This window comes from Myotis brandtii, unplaced genomic scaffold, assembly GCF_000412655.1.
Source record: "Myotis brandtii unplaced genomic scaffold, ASM41265v1 scaffold136, whole genome shotgun sequence".
NCBI classification, from domain to species: Eukaryota; Metazoa; Chordata; class Mammalia; order Chiroptera; family Vespertilionidae; genus Myotis; species Myotis brandtii.
The window spans coordinates 3,811,011-3,837,076 of NW_005354829.1; the positions used below are offsets into that span (position 1 = coordinate 3,811,011).

Here is a 26,066-nt window from a genome sequence, read left to right on the forward strand (position 1 = left end):
TCTCTAAGTGCTGAGAAAATTTACTAGGTCTTTGCTCAAAGGGAAACTTTTTTATTTTATTTAAGATTTGACTAGAACTTGTGATTGAACAAAACCTTGGACCTTGGGAATATCTTAATTCTTCTAAGGTTTAGAGAATCTACTTCTTTCCCTCCCAGGGAGATTTCATTATAAATCTCCTGGATTGTTTGTTTGAGGTTTATGTCTTTCATGTTATTCTGAAAATGCTCTAGAGGCATTTATTCAGTGATTTTTTTTTCTGGTTCAAAGCAATGCATATTGGAGTAGATATTTTAATAGGTTTCTCAGTTTTAATGTAGTATCAAACTACTTTACAGCAATGTTGAATAATTGGTAAGCTTTATAAATGAGTTAGAATCCTATATAACCCATGGCTAGTATTTCTAAAATGTATTTTTGAGGAATTTATCAAATTGTAACACAATGAAGAACAGTATTATCTGAAGTTGACATTTAGTTTACTTCTTAATAATTTATAAGGCTCTGGAAGCCTCATTTACTTATTCATTTTAATTTGGAATTTTAATATCGGTATTGAAGAGAAAGCAAATCATACTCCTCAGCAAACATGATATAGGAGGAGTTTCAAAACCAAGGGTCATTTCTTTGTCAGTCCTAAGCATTGCTGATTCACACACTCCTATGGTGAGCTCTATGAAGTGCCTTATCTGTAACTAGAAATATTTGGAGAAAAAAATAATTCTGTAAAAAGAGATGACATGGAAAAATTCTAAATAAATACCTGTCATGTGGAATACTGGGGAATTTCTTTTTTAATGTCAGTATCAAAGTAAACAAATGATAAACTTGTATGCTTATTACCTAATCAGCATCAGGCAAGTAAATGTTTGAACTCTCTTAAAATTTATTATTTAGTTTATTTAGAATATCAATATGTACTCAAAACAAATTAATAAAGAATCTCTCACAGTTGTTTTTATTATGCTCAATATGTGCTGCCCTCAACATCAATCCTACAGTATAATTCATTTCAGACACTTTGAAGTAACATACCATTAGTGGTCGAAATCACAACCATGATAAAGACCTGCATTTCCACAAGGCTGAAAAGAAAATGTGGTAAAACAAAACTCTCTGAAATAAGAAGTCATTGAGATGTGATCTGGCAGGTCCAGAGGCAGGTCAGTGTTTTGAGCAAAATGCACAAATCACCAGCCTGGTAGAAGTACATTGGAAAACTCAGAACAGCATGAGGAAAACAAGACAGAACTCCATTCTGTGGGAAAATGAGATTGTCAGACACTTTCTGTAGGTGTAGGGGGAAAGAAAATAAACACTTTGTCAACAAGTCCAGATATGTGATTACTCTCATTGGGTTATCTGTGAAAACAAAACAAGCGATGGAACAAAGATCTGTGTCTGTATGTTGGTGAATCTGTTACATGCACAATGGTGTGATGCTCATTTTCAGTGCTTTCTATGGAATGTTATGGCTATTTTCTCTTCTGCTTAAAAAGGAAAAGTAAAATCAAAAGTTGCCTTGTGAGATAGCCTGCAAAGTCATCTAATCCTTCCCTATGACTTTAGTCATATTAGCAGATATTTTATTGTTTGGCATTATCTGTTTTTGTCAAGACCTGCAGCTTTTGAAAATGGCAATAACTCATCGTCATTCACTTATAGAAAATATGCCAGACCGTGGCGTGAATAAATGCCTCCTTCAGAGCCAACTCACATTGGCCATTACTTGCAGAACTTACCTGACACTGTCCTGAGATGCAAAAAAGAATATCCCTACAGCCTGATGCATCTATAATAATTGTTGGGTAACACAAGTTTGAAAGTGTCAATTAGTTTCAGATCACCTTGTCTGTGCATATACCAGTGATGGCGAACCTTTTGAGCTCGGCGTGTCAGCATTTTGAAAAACCCTAACTTAACTCTGGTGCCGTGTCACATATAGAAATTTTTTTATATTTGCAACCATAGTAAAACAAAGACTTATATTTTGATATTTATTTTATATATTTAAATGCCATTTAACAAAGAAAAATCAACCAAAAAAATGAGTTCGCGTGTCACCCCTGACACGCGTGTCATAGGTTCACCATCACTGGCATATACTTTACATTTGCACTTATGTGTATGTGTGAAATAATCAGGGCTTATATGAAGCAGGTGTACACCATTTTGTCATGCATTCTAATTGGCTAGTGCCTATAACCTATCAGTTGTCAGGTACTTTTGACATCAGTTCACAAATAACTGCACTTTTTTAGATGTTTAATTTGCACAAGGCAATGTTTTCACTTAGGATTAATTAAAACTACCACTCCCACTTCATGAATTAGGGAACAGACTTACAGGGAAATTAAATGGCCTACTTTGCGTCATGTGATTATTAAATTGTGGAGCTGGTATACAAAGCAACATAATCTGTTTGGAGCACAGTATTTGTTCTTAAACACTTGGGCTCTGATGTGGCACTCTATGCCTTGAACTCCCCACTCCCCCAAAATGCATGCACACATTTACCTCCATTTAAAATTTGCCTTGGCTTGGTTTACTTAGTAACCTTGTGTTTGTTTTTTTGTGGAGAGATGTTGATACTATTATTTGTTCAGATATATATCTGAAAATTGTGTTTACAGCAGCCTTTAAAGAGATTTCCATTGTTAACTTGAAAAAATAGCATATCACATTACAGGAAATTTTTAATGAAACTATATTGTTTAAAATGTGCTTTATATTAATTGGGTAGTGCTATCTTCTGATATTTTCAATTCTTAAATTATCATTTACTTAAATTATTTTCTACTTTCAGCAGAAAGTATATGTGCTCATTCCTAATTTTCTTCATCATTTAAGAGCTTCCTTCATAGCTGCCCATATGTTAAAACTGTAATCAATGACACTTGCACTCAGTACCAAATAGTAATATTGACATAGGCTTTAGAAAGCATATTTCCATTACAAATACCCAAGAAAGGGATAACTGTAAAATAGATTTTTGTTTCTAATATATTATATCAGAGATTTCTTGTCTCTTATAATTTTTTTTCATACATGATAATTAAATATTCTGTAAAAAATTTAAGCATCTAGATTATGGTAGTAAATTTATTACATTACATTCATCTATTTAATTTTACTTTTGAGTCCTTGTTCAGTAATGATATACTTTAATTCAATTCAATTATACTTCATTCATTTAGATTTATGAATTGGAGAACTGAAAAATAATCCCTGGATAATTTTTTTCATACATGATAATTAAATATTCTGTAAAAAATTTAAGCATCTAGATTATGGTAGTAAATTTATTACATTACATTCATCTATTTAATTTTACTTTTGAGTCCTTGTTCAGTAATGATATACTTTAATTCAATTCAATTATACTTCATTCATTTAGATTTATGAATTGGAGAACTGAAAAATAATCCCTGGTGTTCTTTAAACTTTTATAAATGCAGTATTTTTTTTCATGGAACATTGTAAAAATACCGTTCTGTGAGCCATATAACTAAGATGCTAATTAGGCAGGTTTTTTTTTTTATCATCAGCAAGCAACAAGAGGGGAAATTGAAAGACAACATATGAAAGATTTTAGATAAAATGCTTTTGTTGAATGGGATATTCATTTTCACTATCAATGCCTCCAGTACAATGAGATGCTCACTTATTTCTGAGTAGCAGTTGTTATTCTCTTTCTGGTACATTATAAACATTAAACAACAACAACAACAATAAGAACAAAAAACACTATAGTACTGTATAGGCTTGGGACCACTTAGAGATAAATGTGAAAAACCTCAATTGGCTGATGGGCTGATAGGCAGAGAATCACTTCAGATGCCTCAACATTTTTATAGACAGCTATTTGTTAGATTTCCTCACATCTACAGACTTTCTTCACCCTCCTTGCTTTTAAGCGGACTCCATCCTCCTTATTGAGGGTTTCTTTTGTACACATGTCTGATATTCTCATTCTAAGCAGCTTTGATGTGTGTGGGATGAGGGAGTTGTCTGCCTTCACCATTTTTGCCCATACTGTCATTTACAGATCATGGCTCTTCTACCAACATAAGAAGGAAAAAAAAAAGAAAAGAAAAGGAAAGGAAAGAAAAAAAACAACAACACATCTCTTCAGAAATGTATAATCCTCCACTCAATTGTATCACTTTCAACTCTTATTTCTTGTTATCTACAGCATCTAAGTCACCCTTCATCAACAGTTATTTATTGACAATCTCATGTACTACCTTTATCTTTATACTAAGACCTGCAAAGTGATAACTGCTTCCATTCAGACAACTCCACCATATCACTCCCCGCTTTCATAAGATCAACAAATTCTGTTATTGAACTGTCTCTATTGCTCACATTGCATTTAGAATAAAACCATTGCTACAACTATGATAATAGTGTCTATTATCTTTAAAGAAATAATAAAATACTTTTATAGGATTAAGACCATTTATGACCTAATCCCCTTTTTTAAAATTACAGTTTCTATTCAATTTTTTTTTTGTATTAGCTTCAGGTATACAATATAGTGGTCAGATAATCATATACCTTACAACCATATTTGCAGTCTCTACCTGGCACCATGCAGTTATTACAGTATTATTGACTGTATTCCTTATGTTATTCTTTTTTTTCCCCCTCCTCACTGGCTCCTTCCTAATATTTGTCTTGTGCTTCAGTCAAACTTCTCACAGTGCTTCTGTTATCCTCTAGTGCATCTCTACTCCTATCCTCCTCTGTGGAACCTGTTCCAGCTCCTCAAAATTATATCTTCATAGAATTCTATGCAAGCTCCTCCAATAGCAGAACCTATTTTTCAGACATTATTTGTTCACATGTTTGTCTTCACTGTGAGAATAGGGTCCTTAATAAGAGAAAGATGATCATAGTATTGTTATCCTGAACATGTAGTTCACAGCCTGGCACGCGGTTCAAATTCAGAATGCTGAGCGAAGGAATGATTGAATATAATTAGTAGAAGTTACTTGCAAATATTGCAAAAACTTTTCTCTGCAATCTTGTCACTTCTTAGGAAAAAGATTTTACTGTTTTCTATCTCAAGTAAGGGATAATCATTTTAATTATTCTGATTGCTCAACGTGTTCCAATTTTTTTGGCAGGTTCAATCTGACCATCTGCAGATAAACATAGGCATAGATAAAGGGATTTGATACAGAAATCATTAACAATTTTTTAATGAAGACTGGCCCTCAAATTTTTTATAACCTAGTAAAACAGTATAGTATATAAACAATTACATTATGATAAGAGTTATAGTAGAAGTAGGGTCAAGACATGTCTAATAGAAGTGAAGAATGATGGAGAAGTCAGAGGTGTGGCAGTAGAGATCGTTAGGTAATTAATTAAATGTTATATACAATTATTTTCAAGTCACTCATAGCTAGAGATAGAGAAAATATGGTCATTTCAGTTTTCTTGATAATTAAAATAAAAATTCACTTTCTTTTATTAAAAGAGTTGTTCCCTCAGGCTTAGAGAGGGAAACGGGCATGTGATAGAAGTGACCTCAGAGTAATTCCTGTGCTAAAAACATGCACTTCCCATCTTCCTACAAGTTTCTGCCTTTTGTTTAAAACCTACATCAAATTGTGTCAGTTAGTTTAAGGATTTGTCCTGCGCCATTCCCTATCTGCATCCATATTACTCTGTCTTTTTCCTATATTTTCAAAGCTAATTATGATTATAGTTATTGCAGCATTTATCATATTGTACTTTATATCAAAGGACTTTGTTTATCTTTGCACTCTCAAGGTAAGGTATTAAAATGTGTTAAAGAGTCCACTCAGTGCAGTACCTAACAGACAATAGATGTTAAATAAATGTTATTTGAATAGAATTTTCATATGTAGTTAATTTTAGTAAATTTTATATCTGCATATAGTGAAGATGTAGATTAAAAATATTTATGTCACACAACATAAGTAATATTAAGCAAATAGTATAGATTGAGATACTAGCTAGAAGATGGTACATTTTTTTTTCTTTAAGTATGTTTTTGGGGATACTTTCTGTTGTTTTAGAATCTTCAATAAATTCTTAAATAGTTAACTTTTCTTTTTCTTTTGTACTAACCTAAAAAAAAAACCCTCTACAGTGCTTTTAAGGTCTACTCACTTATATTTTACTCCTGAGTGAGAAAAATAATAGAATTTAGGAACATAAGATCTAATCCAAGCTCTTCAAGAAGTGAGCTGTGTGACTTCAGTATATCCTTTAATCTCACTGGGTTTCAAGATTTTCATCTGTAAAATTAAGGGATTGAACCAGATCATCTCCAAAGTCACTCCAGCTCCAATGTAAGATTGCCTCAGACCAGAACATCTGGCTCTGTGCTGTTCTCTCTAATGCCTTCTGATATTATAGAAGAACTACCAAGTATTAATCATTCTTTCAATGGAGCCAAATGTTCTTTGGAACAGGAACTTCCTGGGCAATGAATAGACCGGGCCTCTAGTCTATATATAAAAAGCCAGCAACTGGAACGCTGTAGACTGAAACAACCAGTTGCTATGACGCCCACTGCGGCCAGCGAAACCAACCCAAGCGGGAGGTGGGGCCAATTTGCAAACCTCCAGTGGCCCCTCCCCCTAGCTGGCCCTGCCCCTGATCGGCCTCTCCCACCCTGATGGGGGCGGGGCGACTGGCCAACCCCCCCACAGCCCTTTCCCCCAGCTGGCCCTGCCCCTAATCGGCCCACCCTACACTGATCGGCCTGTGGCCCCTCCCCCCAGCCAGCTTCACCCCTAATCAGCCCCCCCATTCCAAGCAGGGGCAAGGCCAGCCGGCCAACTACCCATGGCCCCTCCCGCAGGCCACTGGCCCCCGATCGGCCCCCCTACCCCATTCGGGGACAGGACCAGCTTGCCCACTGCCCACAACCCCTCCCCACTGCCAGCTCTGCCCCTGATCGCCCCCCCCCACACACACACCAATTAGGGATGGGGCTGGCCAGCCAACCTCCCACAACCCCTCCCCCAGCTGCTGACCCCCACTGGCCAATCACCTGAGGCCCCTCCCCCCAGCCAGCCCAGCCCTGATCAGGGCTGGCCGGCCAACATCCTGCCATCTCCTCCTCCCGACAGACCCAGCCCCAATCCACCCAGATTGGGTCTGGGCCAGCCGGCCCCCATCTGTGCACGAATTCATGCACTGGGCCTCTAGTTAAATATAATATATAATCACTCAAAGATCTCTGATACCTGCAATACAGCTCAATTTACCACATTGCCAGGTATGTCCTTATTACAAATGAATTCTAGCCTCAGCCTATTTCATTGACACTTAGTCAGCAGCAGACACAGCCCAGAGTCTTTCTATTTTGGTATGTGACGTACCTGAATAGAGTTAATATCTAGCCAGGGGATTGTCAAGGGCGGGGAAGAAAAAAAAGGACACATATGTAATAACCTTTGTAATACTTTAAGCAATAAAAAATAAAAAAATAAAAAGAGTTAATATCTAAATATGGAAAATGTAAACATTATATCAACATAACATTTTATGATATAAAATATTTTCTATTTATAGCTTCCCCCTAACCTCTTTTAAAAAATTCTAATATCATATGACCTTTTAGTATTTTTAAATTTCTTAAAATTGAAACTCATTTGAAGCATGTATATCTGCAAAGATCCAAAGTAACATTTTGCCACTTTCTCTTTAAAAAAAAAAATATTTCTATTGATTTCAGAGAGGAAGGAAGAGAGAGAGAAACATCAATGATGAGAGAGAATCATTGATCGGCTGCCTCCTGGACGCCCCCGACTGGAGATCAAGCCAGCAACCCAGTCATATGCCCTTGACCAGAATCGAACCTGGGACCCTTCAGTCCGAAGGCCAATGCTCTCTCCACGGAGCCAAACCGGCTAGGGCGGCCACTTTCTAATTTAACTTCCAAATTTGATACTTATATACTGAACACTTATAAAATCTTATTGGCATACTGAATTCTACGGAAAAGTAGTAAAGAAATAAGATTCTCTTTGAAAATTACTAAAAAGTTAGAATGGTAAAAAACTATAAGAATTGATTTTTTTTAAAATTACAGAAGGAGGAAAGAGGAGAGAGGGATAAGCTTTTCTTTAAATAAAAGAAATTGTGTGTTCTATAGACAATACTTAAGAAATTATCTCTCTTCTCCTTAAAAAATATAACCTCAAGAAGGGAGGACTTTGCCTTCAGGACATTGTATTATTCACTGTCATGTCTATGTTCCAAGTAAACAATAAGTAAATGTTTTGTTTTTAATCCTCACCAGGGGATATTTTTTTCCATTGATTTTTAGGGAGAGGGGAAGAGAAAGGTAAAGACAGAGAGAAACATTGATGTGAGAGAAAACACATTGATTGGTTGCCTCCTGCAAGAGCCCTGACCAGACTCCGGGCCTGAGGAGGAGCCTGCAACCAAGGTAGGTGCCCTTGACCAGAATTGAACCAGGGACCCTTTGGTCCTCAGACCGACACTCTATCCACTGAGCCAAACCAGCTAGGGTGTAAGTAAATGTTTTGAATAAGTTAACATTCTGTTTCCAATATCAAAATACTTATATTAAAGCTACTATAAGATTTGCTTTTATGGATAATGTGGGCAATCTTTCAACCTCAGCACCGGCTTTATTTCCTCTCCTCCCAGCCATCTGACGATGGGCAAGATAAAACACTGGAAAAGGTCAGGGACCATCCACTGCCTCAGGTCTCCTTCAGGTTGACTTTGGTTCAGCTGCTATTTCCATATTTAAGAGTTAAAATATCATGGACTATCTGTCCAAGTCAATGGAGGAATTTTCATTAATGTCTGAGTCTTGATAATTTCAAGCTAAAACAATGAAAAATATGGTAGAGAGAATTATCCCACTTCAAAAGCAAAGGGAGGGTAAATGGGGACATCTGCAATAAGGTCAACAATAAAAATAAAGTTAAAAAATAAAATAATAAAATCACAAAAACCTTTCAAATAAAAGTTCAGACATATAGAGCCAATGACACAATTGTGAGGAGATTCACATTCTATAAAAACTAAATTAAGCCCACCTGGCCTGGCTCAGTGGTTGAGTATCGACCTATGAGTATAAAGGCCATGGTTCGATTCCCGGTCGGGGCACATGCCTGGTTTGCTGGCTTGATCCCCAGTGTGGGGCATGGAGGAGACAGCTGATCAATGATTCTCTCTTATTGATGTGTCTATCTCTGTGACCCCTCCCTCTTTGAAATCAATAGAAATATATTTTTAAAAATACTAAGTTATAATGTTTCTTTAGATAGCCAGCATTTCTGAGATAAAGTGTGATGCATTTTACTAGAAATTACTATTCACATAATTTTTCAGGCGAATAGTTTAAAGAAGTCCTTAAAGAAAGATTGTGATGTTATATTGCATACTGAACTCCAAGCTCCACTGGTTTTATTTATTTATTTTTTACCAGGCAAGAAAGGATCTTGGAAAGAACTTTTCATATGGGGGTAGTGGTGATGGCCACATATGCCTTTGAAATCTGTTTCATGTAAAGAAATGGAGTTTTGAACCTCATCAATTTTTAAGCACCAAGGAAGTACTTGACATACTGTAGTGAAAAAAAGTTATAGCCTCTCATTATTAATTCACAGATCAGCTGTTGGAGCCAAATTGTTTCTGAATTTATAGCAAACTAAAAGGAGCATCAAAATTAGTTCTTCCTTGTGGTCTCTATGAACAGCCTTCACAGGTACTAGGCAATAAATACAATATGGACGCTTTTCAAGAGAGATGAGTGCAGCTGTGATCAGATAGTAATACGCTGTAATGTGTTTTCCATCCCTAAGTCCTTTCCTAGGGAACACTATGGCTTCTTTCATTTTCTTTGTGAGGAAGGAATGTGTTGCACTGTGGTATGTTCTATTTCCAAAAGATAAAATAAACTCCCCGGGTACTTTAAAAATTAGCATTTAGGCATCCTGAAGGGAATGCTCATATCACTTTTTTTGGGGGGGGAAGGGGGGTTTGTGTGCGTGTGTGTGTGTGTGTGTGTGTGTGTATGTGTGTGTGTGTGTTTGGTTATAGTCAGCTAGAGGAATTCAAGGGTGGCGAGGTAGGCAGCCCTAACACCCAGTCTTGATGATCCTATTCCCTCAGCTATACTATTTCCTCCACGCTTTAACTTAAGCCCTTTGGATTCCAAGTTTCACTTTCTCTTGGGTAATTCCAAACCTATCTGGGTTTTGGAATAATGTAGGCAATATAAGTCAGAAAATTGGCTCTGGACTCTTAATAAGAGTCTCATTAGTTGAGAAGGAAAAACTAGTGTCCCTGTTCAGAAATCTATGAATCTCATTAGAACAGCAATAATAGTAGTAGCAGACACTCTTTGCTCTTTTGCGCTGGGCAGTCAGCTATGCATTTTATGTATAGCATGTATAGTGATCTCAGTAATCCTTCAAAGGAGGAATTCATGGACACTGATAGAGAATGAAATATGAAAACTATATATCAAACAAAGAAAAGCCCACTGGAGGTGAGCAGAACCTTACCAAGTTTTCTTGAATTAGATTGCAGAGTTCAGGATTAAGTCTCTAATTTCAAGATAAGCATTTTAGGTAGAGGCAACTGTGAGTGCAAAGTTACTAACTAGAAATTCTCTGGCATGTTTGAGGAGCAGCATGGAGGCCGCTGCTATTGTAGAGGTAGGAGATGAGTTTGGAGAATTCAGGCCGGTTGCTGTTATTCTGTGTGATAGAAGTGATTAAAGGTTTAGATCAGAGATGGGGCTGGATCTGATTTTCATTGGGAAAATGTCACTGTAGTGTTGTGGAAATTATATTCTAAGAGAACAGGGGTGGTGAACAGTTAGGAAGCTATTATAGAAGTCCAAGGACAGAACCTTCAGGACAGTGAGTTGTTGTTTTTTTCAGGGACATGATATTAAGAATGAATCAGTATTTGCCTGGCCGGCTTGGCTCAGTAATTGAGCACTGACCCATGAACCAGGGAGTCATGGTTGGATTCCCAGTCAGGGCATATGCCCAGGTTGTGGGCTCAATCCCCAGTGGGGGTCATGCAGGGGGCAGCTGATCAATAATTCTCTCTCATCATTGTTGTTCTATCTCTCTCCCTCTCCCTTTCTTAACCCAATAAAAATATATTTAAAAAAAGAATGAATCGGTATTTGGTAACTTATCTTTCCTCGAGGAGGATTTTAGTTTTGTGATTTGGTGCTTTCTGTACTGCATTTTTTAATTTCCAGATTTAAATAATGCTAAACAAAAATACAGATGTTACAGTTAGAAAACATCAATTAGTTTCCTGTGTGTAAGCAAATATACATATGATTTAGATAAAAGACAGAGGAGGCTAAATTTAGAGATCATAAAGTGTGAAAAATATGACTAGCACTGCAACAGGAATGTGTCTTCAATGCCATTGGTAACAAACAACTGAGGCCCTTCAGTCTCCTCCACTCTTGAGGGATTATGTGTGCAGGTAGGTGTCCTGGAAGCTGTGCATGAAGTAGATTGAAATGTGACTGAGTGTTTGAGAAAAGTTTAGGATGCGATCGCAGAAGTAATGCATGAGCTGATGAGTGTGTGTAAAGGTCTCTGATAGACACAAGTACTGCAGCTCTGCTAGCCCACGCCTTGCCTCTCGAGGAGCTGAGGGACAGAATGAGAGGCAGTTCTCTGCTTTACACACTGCACTTGTGTAATCGAGGCAGCTTGTACTCGCTGTCACAGGCTGCGCTGCTCACTTGGTTCCCTACATTTGAAATGTGTTTTCCTGCGTCTTCATCTGACCGCCATTTCCTGACATTTTCTTTATTTCCTCCAGGAAGACTTTCATAGTCTGTGTAAATTGTCCATTTTTTAATGGAATTTCATGCCTAATTAGAAATAAACTCAGTAAACTGTATTAAAGTAACATGTATTCATTAGTGTCACTTTTAAAATATTTGTTTAACAAACATACATGGCAGTGAATATGTGCAATAAACTGTTATGTTTGTTACATGAATTAATTCGGTCCTCACAAAACCTTTTCGAGTAGCTGTATTGCTATTCCCATTTTACAGATGAGAAAACTAGATCACTGAGGGCTACACCGTCAGTATGTGGTAAGATATGAAGCTAGTGCCCGGGCGCACATTATTACCCCTAGACTCTGAACTCTTTAAGAACAGTGACTGTTTTATATTCAGAGGCATATTTCTAGTATGTAGGCCACTTTCTGAACTGTCTGAACACCTTGACAAAGGGAATCAAAAAGTTGAAAGAGGGTGAAACATATTAGAGAAATTAGTAACCATATAAATGTAGCTGGAGTAAAGGGTAGCATTGTTGAAAAATAGTATGAAATAAGGCACACATTATTTTATGGACGACCTTGATTACAAGACAGAGAAGTTCACTCAATTTGCATGACCATTAAGAGTTATTGGTTTTTTGAGCAAAATTTACAAGTTATTACAAATAAACCAGTTAAATAAATATTTACTAGATATGCTGCTTCAGAATTAAGCTACTGTTGAAATTTAAAAGAGATACTGTCCATGTTTAGATTTTGGTATAATGTACTGACTATTAAAAGTAACTTTCATTTTTTTGAAACCAGATCTGGGAAATGGGCAATTTATACAGACTAGAAAGGGCACCACTATTGGGTATAGTTTCATATAAATTATTTTTGAAACTCACAGAAATTAACTCAGAATAAAACTGCTGATGAACCCACACTTTGTAAGGAACTAAAACTATGGCATGGTAAAAGAACAGGCAACAATTTCAATCCTATTTAAAATAAAATGGCCAAATAATAGAACAGTAAAATCTTCAGTAGAAACAAACAAAAAACAGAAAAAGCTTGCGAGAAATACATTATGACAGCTTAAGTTGTTAGTGGCACAGGGCAGTTTAGGGCATTAAGTGAAAAGTCACTGACTGTCAGTTCTCTAAATTGTTTTTTATTTTAATTAGCCATGGCAACTGGACAATACACTTAATCTTTCATAGTCATCAGAAGAAAAAAGCAGCATTTAATGACCTTACTATCAGATGAACCTTTAAATTTTTTCTCTTGGAAGAATAATAATACAATTGTGTATTGCACTAGATCACTGGACTTGAGAGAAAATAATTCGTATTCCATATTTTAATGTTGACAGATTGGCATCAAAAAGCTCATCAATCATAAACAAGTAGAATTATGTTTAAACATAGGCTCATATGCTTGAATGTGCTAAGCAGAAATATCTCACCGTTCAGCATTTCTAAATATCCGGGTGCTGAATTCTCTGAATAAAGAAATGATGTATGTTAGCTATCCATCACTCAACCACCCATTGTAGACATAAAGAATAATATCAAAACAAATTAACACCAGTATGCTGAAATGCTGAGTATTTAGCCCCCATAATGCCATATGTACCTTTTTGAGTAGGTAAAAGATGAGAAGTTATTTTAAAGCCAAAACAGCTATGTGAGCCTCAGAACGAAGTGAACAGTCAAGAAAACCTGTTGAAGGGGGAAATTATAGCTCTTAAATGTGTTCATGTTTCTTTTTCAAGGAGATGATCTAATTTCTAAAACAAAGAAAATAATCAGTGACTGATATTGGCATTATTTTTAATTTTAATATGTTTTCTTGACATCTTGTAATTATCATTAATGATAATAGCTATAATTTACTAAGCACCTACAATATATCAGAGTTTCACACATGTATTTCCCTAATCTTCACTGGTAATGAATTATTCGAATATATAACAAAGTAAAGAACAAAGGCTCAGGTAAAGTAATTTATTCAAAATGTCACAAACTAGTACATAGGACACCAGTACTCAAATCCCCTGATTGCAAAACACACCTTTTCATTTTACAATCATTAGGAACCTGCATTGGAATATTCTTGCTTGACATTAGAATTCATATCAATATTTAAAAGAAGAAAATAATAGGACTGTTAATTTTTTCCAGATGCAGAAAAAAAAATAATTTTCAGTTAATGTTTTTCTGGAAATGCTAGTGTGTTGTTATTCTCCTTTTTTATTTGTTTTCTGAATTATTTCTTGCTTTTATTGCTTCCTCACCTGAAACACTTTTCTCTTTCCTTTTTAATGAGCTTAACTAATGAATCCTAGATATATTAGACAATTATCTAGGTTGTCTTCATATATAAATGTGGGGTAAAAAGATTAAAAACACCTGACTTATAGCACCATGATACATAAATTACCCCTTTGAACTAAATACTGAAGTTATACAAAGAAGTCTAGAAGCATAGCTCTTAGCTTATAGTAGACTCAGAGAATCTCTAAATGCATACATTGAATATGTATTTCTATTTTTAATTCTTTCAGGTAAATAACCTAAATTACATAGATAGTTTTTGTTTTGTTTTGTTTCTACATCGAATGACTATTATGGTCTTCTATGAGATGTTTATGTTTTTATTTTATTTGTAACCATTAACCAAAATTAAAGATGGACTGAGGATGTTGTAAAACTCCTATTCAAATATGCCACAAGCCAGGGAAAAATTGATATCATCAGTGCTATATTGAGTTAGACTTTGTCAGCAATTTTTACCCTTTTTTGCTGCTAACTAGTTTTAACTTAGTCAATGTTTTGATATTTAGACAGCTGATCAATGATTCTCTCTCATCGTTTCTCTCTCTCTCTCCTTCTCCCTCACTGAAAGCAATAAAAATATATTAAAAAATTAAAAAATTAAATTAAAATGAACAGTTTGGGAGATATCTCTGTATCATTACTAACACATTGTCATTTTTATAACTGCACTATGAAATTTCACTTGGTGGATGTTTCATAGTCAGAGCTGAATGAATATCCTTGTGCATGCTACTTTATATTTATTTTATGAGCATTGATTAAGGGAAGGTACTGCAAGATATAATTGCTTCATTAAATCAGAATCATATTTTGATTTCAGAGATAATAACAAATTATTCTAACAAAAAGCCTAAAAGAATTATGCTTTCATCAGTAGTATGTAAGAGAACATATTTAATCACATCCTTACCAGTATTTAATCTAAACACACTTTATTATTGTTACCAATAGATTGGTAAAAATAAATAACTCATTTTTAAGCTTTAATTTATTTTCCCCTACTCATTTATGAAGTTTTGAATCTTTTGATGTTCATAGGCCATTAATGCTCCCTCCATGTAAGGAATAGCCAGGGGTTTGCTTGCTAATTTTTCTCTTCAGTTTCTTTGTTTTTCTTTTTTTAGTAATTTATTTTACAGTAAGACTATTGATCTCTTTGTATTCTATTTCTGCTCATTCTGTAGATTGCATTAATCATTTTTTATTTTTAAAGTGTACTCACCTTTAATCAAGCTTTACCTTATAACTTACACAACACGGTATCTTGCTTAAAAGGTCTCACCTTTGCCAATATTTAAATACTAATGTTATAATACTGTTATAATACACTTATTTCATGCTGACTTTTAATATTATTATAATTTGAATACTTTCATCTATCTAGATATTATTTTGTGTAACACATGAGTTATACAAATATTTTTTTCTTATTAGATAGCTGATTACCTCAATACAATATATTATGTAGTCTATACTTTCTCTACTGATGTAGAATATTTTTTTTTAATTTTACATTTTTTATTGTCATGTATGACATGAGTCTGCTAATGAAATCTTTATTCTGTTCTACCAATACTGTAGTATCTCCCAGCATCAGTGCCTCTGTGTAGTCTCCTTCCAGGTTGACCTTAGGCTTGGCCTCCTGAGTCCTTTATGTCAATGAGATGTAAGCAAACGTGAGACAAGCAGAGACTAGCTTTGGCATTTAGAATGCTGCAGTCTACCTTGTAGGAAAGTTTTGTATAGCAACCTTAGACATTTTTTCAAATCTTTCTATTCTGTGTCTTTTTTGCTTAACAGTTTCTTCTTCGATTCATTTCTTTTTTCTTGCATTACATGATAAGCAGCCAGGAGGAACCAAACCACTCCTTCAACTCTTTGCTTGCAAATCTCCTCAGCTGAATATCCAGTTTCATCCTTCCCAAGTCCTATTTTCCATAAAACACTATAACACTCATACAATTCAACCAAGTTCTTTGCCACTTTATAACAAGGAATGGCCTTTCCTCGAGTTTACAATAACAGATTCCTCATAATCATCTGAGATCTCATCACATTGGACGTTACCATCCCTATTTCAACATTCTGGCCATGATTACTTGTGTGTTCTCTAAGAAGATGGAGGCTTTCTTTCCAGCTCTCCTCTTTTATTTCCGAGCCCTCACCAGGATTGCCTTGAGTGGCTCCTGCATGGAAATATTGGCTTTTTCTAGCATGCACCTCCAAACCCTTTCAGCCTCTACCTCTTACCCAGCTCTAAACTGCTTCCGCACTTTGAGATGGTTCTTACAGCAGCACCCCACTTCTGGTACCAGTTTCTGTCTTAATCAGCTCAGCCTGCTTTAACAAAATACCTTAGACTGTGTGCCTAAAACAACAGAAATTTATTGTAAGTGGAGGCTAGATGTCAGAGATCAGTGGGCCAGCACGTGGGGTACTATGAAGACCCTCATCCTTGCTTGCACACTGCCATTTTCTTGCTGTCTCCTGACATTGCAGAGGGAGCGTGATAATCTCACTCACTTCTTTTTTTATAAAGGCACTGATCTCGTTCATGAGGGCTTTACCCTTATGGTCTAATTTCCTCCAAAAGGGCCCACCTCAAATACCATCACATTGCGCTTTAGGACTTCACCATATACATTTGGTGTGAGGAGGAGGGAGGGTATAAATATTCACTACATAGCAGTTATTTAAAATATTTTACCAGAAGTAAGAAAATGCTATTTAAAGAAAAATTTCTCAGGTAAAAATCCTATATAATAAAAGCCTAATGTGATAAGTGTCTGGTCGTCTAGTTGTCCGTTCAACCAATCAAAGAGTAATATGCTAATGACATGCTAAGGCTGCTCAACTGCTTGCTATGATGTGCACTGGCCACCAAGGGGCAGAGACTCTGACCAGTAGGTTAGCTTGCTGCTGGGGTCTGGCTGATCAGGATTAAACAAGATGGGCCCGACAAGCCCTGGAGCACTTCTGCAGTCCCTCCCCGGCTGGGCAACCTCCTGCATCCCTCCATGGCCCTGATCATGCACCAGTGGGGTCCCTTAGCCTGTCCTGCACTCTCTTGCACTCTGGGAGTCCTCAGGGGATGTCAGAGAACCAGTTTCAGCCCAATCCTGCAGGCTAGGCTGAGGGACCCCACTGGTGCACAAATTTGTGCACTGGGCCTCTAGTAAATAAATAAATAAATAATCAAGAATTTTCCTTTTTCCAGCATGTAAGTACACAATTTTTCTTTATGAAGTGTCAAATGACTCCCTCACTCCACATATCTTTGTATATTCAGTAGACTTGAGATATTCAGACTTTTTGGCCAGGGAAATCTGTTCTTGATGTTTTGAATTTTATCCCCAGATTCACACTACACCCTTCTCTACCATGCTTGCTGTCCCAGAGAGCTGAGTAATATGGCTTCTGGTTGGTTTGGCAATGAGAAGCCTGACTAGGGATTTGTATGAAGAAGGAAAATAGGACTGGAGTCTATAAACCCCATCCCCCAACTTGCCTGCTGATTTGTGGGAGACCAGCTGTTTCTTGAGATCGAACGTCATAGCTCCTCCTAAGAGACACCTCCCAGCATAGCTCCTTCCTCTCAGGGCACAGCAGGGACAACAGCCTTATTATTACTTTCCTCATATTACAGCCCTATCCCTTGCGGACAATTCCTATTTCTCTGTAAGCAGTCTTTTTATTGTATCCTCTTTGACTTATTCTAATTGGAATTTATTTTCTTTCTGGATCCAGACTAATATAAGCTCTGTCTTCAAGTGAAAGCTTACCGTAACAAAATGTGAATTAGTAGCTAAAATAGGGATGTAGCTATAACCATCACTTCTCTAATCTTTGAAGATGTTCTCTAAACATTCTTTAAAAGTCAGGGCATCCAATTATAGGTACCCACTACTCGATTATAATTACCTTAAGAGTAGGGATTGTTTATTCCCTTTCCACTTCCTTTATAAGGTTTTACAAAGTACACTGAACATATAGGTTGTGAATAAGTACTGAATTTTGTCACATAGAATCCAATTTGTGCCAAACCTGGTTCCTTATACAAATTTTTTCTTCATTCATTATTTCTGTTTTGCAGGTATACAATGGATACTTTGATAATATTTCTGAGCAATTAATAGATTTAAATTTGTTTTTGCCTTTGTTTTACCTTCATTTCCTCTATCTACCTCAGTACTCAAATTATTTTCCATTCTTCTACTGAGTAACTCCATTTCTGCTACATGACCTCTGATTCACTTATCTACTTCTTGATAAAACACAGCCTAATCAGAAAAAATGGGTGAGATCAGGGAGGCTGATATTTTCAGATTTTCATGAATCTGAAAACTAAGTTAAAAAGAGCAACCAATTTTTTAAAATGGCATTTTAAGGCATAGTTGTCAGTCTTTTCCCTAAGCTCTTACACTCTTTGAAAAGAGATAAAGAACTTTGGTATTTGAAATATGGTTGGTTGTAAACAGATGCTCCTCGACTTACAATGGGATTATACCCTGATAAATCCATCAAAAGTTCAAAATGTCGTAAGTCAAAAATGCATTTAACACTGCACGGTAGAGTACTGGTTGTTTACCCTTGTAACTGCGCAGCCAATTGGAATCTGCGTTTCACTGTAGCTGCCCAGCACACGAGGAGTATCATACCACATGTTGTTAGCCCGGAAAAGATCCAAATTCAAAATCAAAGTATGGTTTCTACCGAGTGCATGTGGTTTGTACCATTGTAAAGTGGAAAAAATCTTACGTGGAACCATTGTCAGTCAGGGTATATGTATATGGTGTGTACAGAATTCTTAATCTGCTTTTCTGTATGTGCAGTAATCGCTAGAAGGGACAGACCTTTGGACACTATATTAATTCTGTAAAGCAATTAGACATTCTGAATATACTATAATTAAACTACGCCTTCATGCCTCAATTTTCTCTAGAAGGAACAAAGTCCTCACATATCAAAGGGATAGGATACCAAAATGGGAGAACTTAGGGAATTTAGTGTTCACAAACACTTCCTCCTTCTTTTTTATTTTTTTTTTTAGAAGAAATAAATCTAAAAATGAAAGTAAGGAAGAAGTAATGTAGCTAAAATATTTAATATAGAATTTCTATAATATAAAAGTCAGGTAAGAGGGTGTGCTCTGATTCATCGTAGCTTTTTCAACCTGTGTTCGAAAAGAGAAAACATCCAAGTACTATCATTTCTCAAACACATCTAAGCATTAAGACTATTCAGAAAGTGTCCTTGCTCTAAGTTTAAATCTTTACTAAATGTGTCAATTCTGTTTCTCTGGGCTTCCCCTCTCCTGTGTATGGATGTGACCACTCTTTATGAACAGGTATGTTTTACTGAGCTATTTATGTGAAGTTCAGATAAAACTAAATCCTCTGGTACTTGAGTAGGAACAGCATTCAATCTTACAAGGGTCAGTCCAGGATAATAGAAAACAACTAAATATAAAGGGATTCATAAACTAGTGAATGATGGCTCATGTCAGATTTATGGTTTGTGTCTATGAAAACTCTGTCAGCTATAACACAGTAGAAGATGCCATTTCAAGAGCCCATTGTATGTGTGGGTTTATATAGTACTAATGTGTGTGTGGGTTATAATTTTAATTTGTTACCCAGTTAGCATTTATCTTCCAATTGGAAAAACAAGATACTTATAATGCAATTAGTAAAACAAGATATTAATAATCCTTCCCACTGTTATTTATGAAACACTAACTACTTGACCCTAGATTTGAATATAGATTTTCACAAGTGATATTTCAATACAACTAATTCCTTAGGTTGTTCATATTCTTTTTTCTGGAATTTTATTTCAAAGAATATGGTTTCTACAAGTGAGCCATAAGAAATGCTTGGGGAAATGTTTTTTAGATGTAGATTGCAGCAATGTTGTTTTTATAACAGGATAAGAGTGTCGGCTAATCCTATGCTCAAATACACCCAATCTCCACTCACTACTTCCCATTTGCATCCATTAATATACATGGAAAGACTTGTTTTAAAATCTGGGGAAGTGCAGATGATAGGATTTGAATTAAGAAATAATGTAGGAATGGAGAAGTAGCACGTGGCACCTGCCCCAGCTTCTAGTATGGGGATTGACCCTCACTGGTTAAATATTAAAAGTCAGTGGTAATGAAAACTCACCAGTAAGAATCTATGGGGACTCTGGGGGCAGGCAGTATTACATTAAGACTCAGGAGATAAAATAGTTGTTATTCTGCAAATCTTACAGGGTTCTTTCACTCCAACCTTTGGGGTATCATAAAGGTCATTAAATGCAATTATGAGATTCCTTCATTAGCATATCAGGTGATATATTTGAAAGCAGAACAGGGGTGGAACAATATGGCAGATGCCTTGAGGTGACAGTGACTGGAAAACTGGGGACTCTGTGTGACCAGACCCATCTGGGGACTAAGTGAGAGTGTTATGGGTGAGACATGAGACCTCAGTTCTTGTCTTCTTGAAGGAAAGATTTCAATCAAAAGACAAAGTGTTTAGAAAAGCAAGCAAGAATTTATTGACTGCAGCAAAAATATACTTAGGACAGTGAAATAAGGAAGAGCATAGAATAAGTAACAGGACGTGCAGGAGGCAGCTGATCCGTGATTCTCTTTCATTGTTGATGTTTCTATCTTTCCCTCTCCCTTCCTATCTGAAATCTATATATATATATATATATATATATATATATAAAAAAGAATAAGCAACAGGAGAGCCTAAGTGGGCCGCTTTGGCTCACTGGGAAGTCAGGAAAAAAAAGGGCTTTGGGCACAGGTTCAGGGTGTTAGCCTGGAACGAGCTACTACTGCCCATTGCTCTTCTGGTTGCACGTCTCATGAGGTCCTGTAGCAGTTAGGGGATATATGCCTGTAGGAGGAAGGAGCAGGGGAAGGGAATGGCATGGGTATGCTCCCTGGGGGGAGGGAGAACACACAGGGACCTTAATTTTCAGTAGTTTTAAAGGCTGGGCACTTACTTGTAGGGGAGGTCTTAGGGGCAGATCAATAGAATATTCACCAGCTTTATGCTGATATATCAAAATGAGATTTATTCTCTTAATTTATCTGCCGTAGGTCAGCCTAGGGCAGTGATGGTGAACCTTTTGAGCTCGGCGTGTCAGCATTTTGAAAAACCCTAACTTAACTCTGGTGCCATGTCACATATAGAAATTTTTTGATATTTGCAACCATAGTAAAACAAAGATTTATATTTTTGATATTTATTTTATACATTTAAATGCCATTTAACAAAGAAAAATCAACCAAAAAAATGAGTTCGCGTGTCACCTCTGACACACGTGTCATAGGTTCACCATCACTGGCCTAGAGGGTGAGGTGCTTCCCCTACAATGATCCCCTGCTAGGCATCTAGGGCTTTTCACCCTGGTGACCTTCAGTACCTGGCCCATCACCCTTGCTCTGTTCATTCAGTTTAACTGCTTACCATACTACTACTTAAGGTATAAAGCAGTGACAAGTTTTATTTATTGAGGATCTACTATTTTGTTGATAGTCAACATACATTTACTCTCATCCTCGAAGCAAGCTAGTATTGTTATCCTCCTCCTGCTGATGAGAAAATGGAAATTCATGGAAGTCAAGGACATTATGTAAGGTCACATATATTTAAAAAATGCCTGGCTGGCGTGGCTCAGTGGTTGAGCATTGACCTAAGAACCAGAAGGCCACAGTCCCATTCCCAGTCAGGGCACATGCCTATGTTGGGGGCTGGGTCCCTAGTGTGGGGTGTGAGGAGGCACCCAATCAAAGATTCTCTCTCATCATTGATGTTTCTATCTCTTTATCCCCCCCTCCCCCCCTCTCTAAAAAACAAACAAAAACAAAAAACAATTAAAAACAAACTAAATCAACCTAGATTGAAAGCCCTTACTTCATCAAAAACAAGTTCTCTGTGTGTGAATCATTTCAGATTCTCATGAGAGTAAATGTATGTTGACTATGAAAAGAGTAATTAAATTTGAGCCTTTTTATAAACTTTATAATAAGCTATTTTTGTTGTAGGTGATGGGAGAGACACTAGGTGTCTGACTGGTGGGAGGGGTCAGACAAAACCTGGGTTCAGCAACCTGGGCACTTGGGTTCTGTCCAGGAAAGAATTCAGATCCAAGACCCAACCCAACAGAAAGAGAACATTTATTTGGTAAATTAGGGGTAGAAGTAGTAATTTCTAGCAGAAATGGGCTTAGGAAACAAGTTATAGAGGTAACGGAGGCCCCTTAGAGCGTGGGAGTAAGGAAGCTAATGGAAGCGTGCCTAGGGCAGGGAGGCAGAGGGGTCAGGGGAAAACACAATTGTGTCTCCTGGAGGGAGAGACATTGGATCTTCAATCCTAAGAGGTTTTAGGGTGGAGATTTTAGGGGAAGTCCCAGGGGAAGATCTTAATAGATTATTCAGCAGCTTTCCTCGTGTGTCCTTTCAGGGTTGTGGTCTCCACTGAGTGATTGATAAGCCCCAGGGCAGGGCGTCATTATTTATTGCAGCCGGTCCTGACCTCAGCCATGGCTGGTTTTGTTGCTATCTGGTCCTGGAGCTGAAATAGAACTGAGGCCTGGATGTTATCTCTAGGGAGGAAAGGTCAGGGGGTCCAAACCTAATAACCAGTGATATGCTAGGTGCTAGGGGAGGAAAGGTCACCCTGAGGCGAGGCCTCAACCAACAATTGATTGTCCCTTGCTAGGTACCTCGGGCTTTCCACACTGAAGACCTTCTGTACCTGGCCCATCATCCTTGCTCTGCTTATGTCTGTTTAATTGTCTACAACATTTTTTCCCCCTAAGCATTCAGAAAAAGAAAATAATTGGAGGAAAAAATGCTATCACCCTGCTCACCAAATCTAGCAACAAATCCAAGCAATGCCACCCGAGTGACAGTCACACTTCATTACTTGAGATTTTTTTTCTAGTAAAATGATTTCAAGAATAACTTTTAACTCACATCTCTTAATCTGCAACCTCTTATACACATTCTGATAAATATTAGACAAACTATGTTAAACTTTGTACTATGCAGGATTTTATTATACTAAGCAGGCATGAAAGTTGAGAGCCCTGTAAATATTAATCACAGACTAATGAACAGTGGGAGATTTCTGAATATCAATCTGTACTAGAGGGAAATTTTGAATTAGAGACACCACTTCCTACCCAATAAATCAGTAGTGACAAATTGAAGGCATTCTCATGCATCAGGTTATTAGCTAGATCTCTAGTCCTAAAGTAGCATGCACTGCCTGTACCAAAGTAGATGTGATTTTATCACCCCACGTGTAGCTTTTGCATTTTTAACGGGACCATTTTTAAAATTTTAATTACCTCCAAAAGAAGCTGGATTGTATCACCACTTGAGTGCATTCTTTAGTATCAGAGTTAAAATAGTTCAAGAGTAGTTAGAGCTTGTCTCCTTCATTCTTCCTCATTAGCATTCAAAAACCATTGCCCAAAGGGACTAGAAAACTCAAGGTTAAGAGGAGAACTGAAATGCCAAAACTTGATTGGCTTATTGCTTTTATTAAATGTGCATATTACTGCTTGTGCCTCTGAGCACATTTACAAGGCATAACAGAAAAAAGACAATATATTTGATCATAATTCATAATTTCATAAATGATAGACACAATCATATATCTACACACCTACATATTTGTAATGACTGTCCATTCATTGATGGGATAGCATTCATTTTCCATAGTCAGAGTTAATTATTTATTAATACAAGTTTGAGAGTAGATAATGATATTTAGGATTTTATATTTTTTGATGCTGACAAAAAGAATGGGATTCAGTTTTCAGTTTGAATTTTTTCTTAAATTCTTTAATATTTAGGTAGCATTTATAACCTTCAGTGTGCATTAATACTTTAATGGGAACATTTAGAAGTAACTGTTAATATGTTTCTTCATTCCATTGTCATCAAGACAAAATTTTATCTTTAATACTTATGGTATGAGCTATGCTTACTGAAAAGACACACACAGTTATTAAGGACACAAGAAAAGAGTAAGTTAGTAAGTTCCAGATATAAGCCAGAAATAGTAAATGGCATTTTAAAATACTGCAAGTAAATATGGAAAAAGTAATAGTTACTAAATTAAGTAGTAGTATAGCATAATGCTATAATTAAGCATTAGTCACTAACAGTTTTCAACTTTTATCTCTCAAAATTTCTACTCATTATAAGCAGGGGAGTTATGTTGTTCTCCAATATATTCCCAGTGCTATGTGTTGAGCAGTTGCTCAGTACATATATGACATCATAATAAAGGATCATTTTTTTAAAAAAATTAAATATATTTTTATTGATTTCAGAGAGGAAGGGAGAGGGAGTGAGAGATAGAAACATCAATGATGAGAGAGAATCATTGATTGGCTGCCTCCTGCATGGGAATTGAGCCTGCAACCCAAGCATGGGTCCTGACCAGGAATCCAATCACAACCTCCTGGTTCATAGGTTGATGCTCAACCACTGAGCAACACCAGCCAGGGTAAAGGATCAGCTTTTAGAACATTTTAAAAATGTATCTATTGATTTCAGAAAGAGAAAGGGAGAGGGAGAGAGATAGAAATATCAATAATGACAGAGAATCACTGATAGGCTGCTTCCTGCATGCCCCCTACTGGGAATCGAGCTGAAACCCAGGCATGGACCCTTACCAGGAATGGAACCATGACCTCCTGGTTCATGGGATGACACTCAACCAAATGAACCACACCAGCCAGGCTGTAATTTTTTTTTTTATAGAAGAATTTGTACTCTCCAATGACATCAAATAGTCTTTTCATTATGTTCACATAGCTGAAATTGTAATATGGTTTCCCAACTAAATGCAATGTAATAACATAGAAGCAGTTATAATTTTGTTTATTTTAGTAAAATATTTGTGTTGTGTATTCCTTGCTTATGTAATTATAAGACTGATATTTGAGAAAATGTATCTTATTTTTTCTATGATATTAAAGATATACATTTATTTATATTTTGGGCTTGACATGTGCTTGTATTTAAAATTTTTAAAAGTTATTTCCCTGAATGCACCATATTTCTATATTATATGTGGAAATGCTAATTTTTTACATAAATAAAACTTTGTGTAAGAATTACCATACTAAAACTGAATTGCACAGATGACAACATAATAGGCTATTTGTGGAGGTTTTGTTTGTTTTATTTTGCTTTGTCCTAATACAATGCAGTCATTTTTCATTTATAAAAAATATGTAGCAATATTTTTCTGATCTTTATTTTTATGGACATTTTGAATATGATTAAAAAGTGCTTTAATCAATATTACTACTAAAAATAAAAGCCGTTCACATTTCTAGTGGCCAATATGTAATTTGTATATAATATTGCATAGTAGTTTCTATCTTATTTTATCTTATTTAACTTACTTATTTTTGGTAGGAAGCCACCAATGGTATAGGTAAGGGTTTCAAAATATGTTTACCCTTGCCATAGGGATTTTGATCATTTTCAGCCAGTATTCAGAAGAAACACTTGTAAAAGCATTAATGTAATTAAAGATGTCCTCAAAAACATTTTTAATTATTTACTTTTTAATTGAATTTAATATAAAAATGCCCCAAATCTCCAAAGTTCATCATTGTTCAATATAAGACAACCAATACAATGCAGGTATATCATTAAAAACAATAACAATATAAACATGGCAAGGGTGAAAAATGTAACTAGTATTTAAAGTGTATAATAAAACAAGTTTTAAGATCATAGAGGTAATCAAGGTGATTCTAAAATGTAATACACAGAAGTCTAGTAGTTCTGTATCAAAAAATAATAAATCCACATCTATTAACATAGTCCTTTGAGGTTGATTAAAATGCAAAAGATGGATAATTATTTAAATCATTATGTGTCAGAGTTACTAGGAGATCTTA

The 26,066-nt window shown here is 36.1% G+C and overlaps 1 protein-coding gene across 2 annotated transcripts in view; it reads left to right on the forward strand.

The window, feature by feature from the left end:
* FSTL5 (follistatin-like 5) overlaps window positions 1-26,066 on the forward strand; it is a 592,573-nt gene that overhangs the window by 563,541 nt on the left and 2,966 nt on the right. The window lies entirely within an intron of this gene.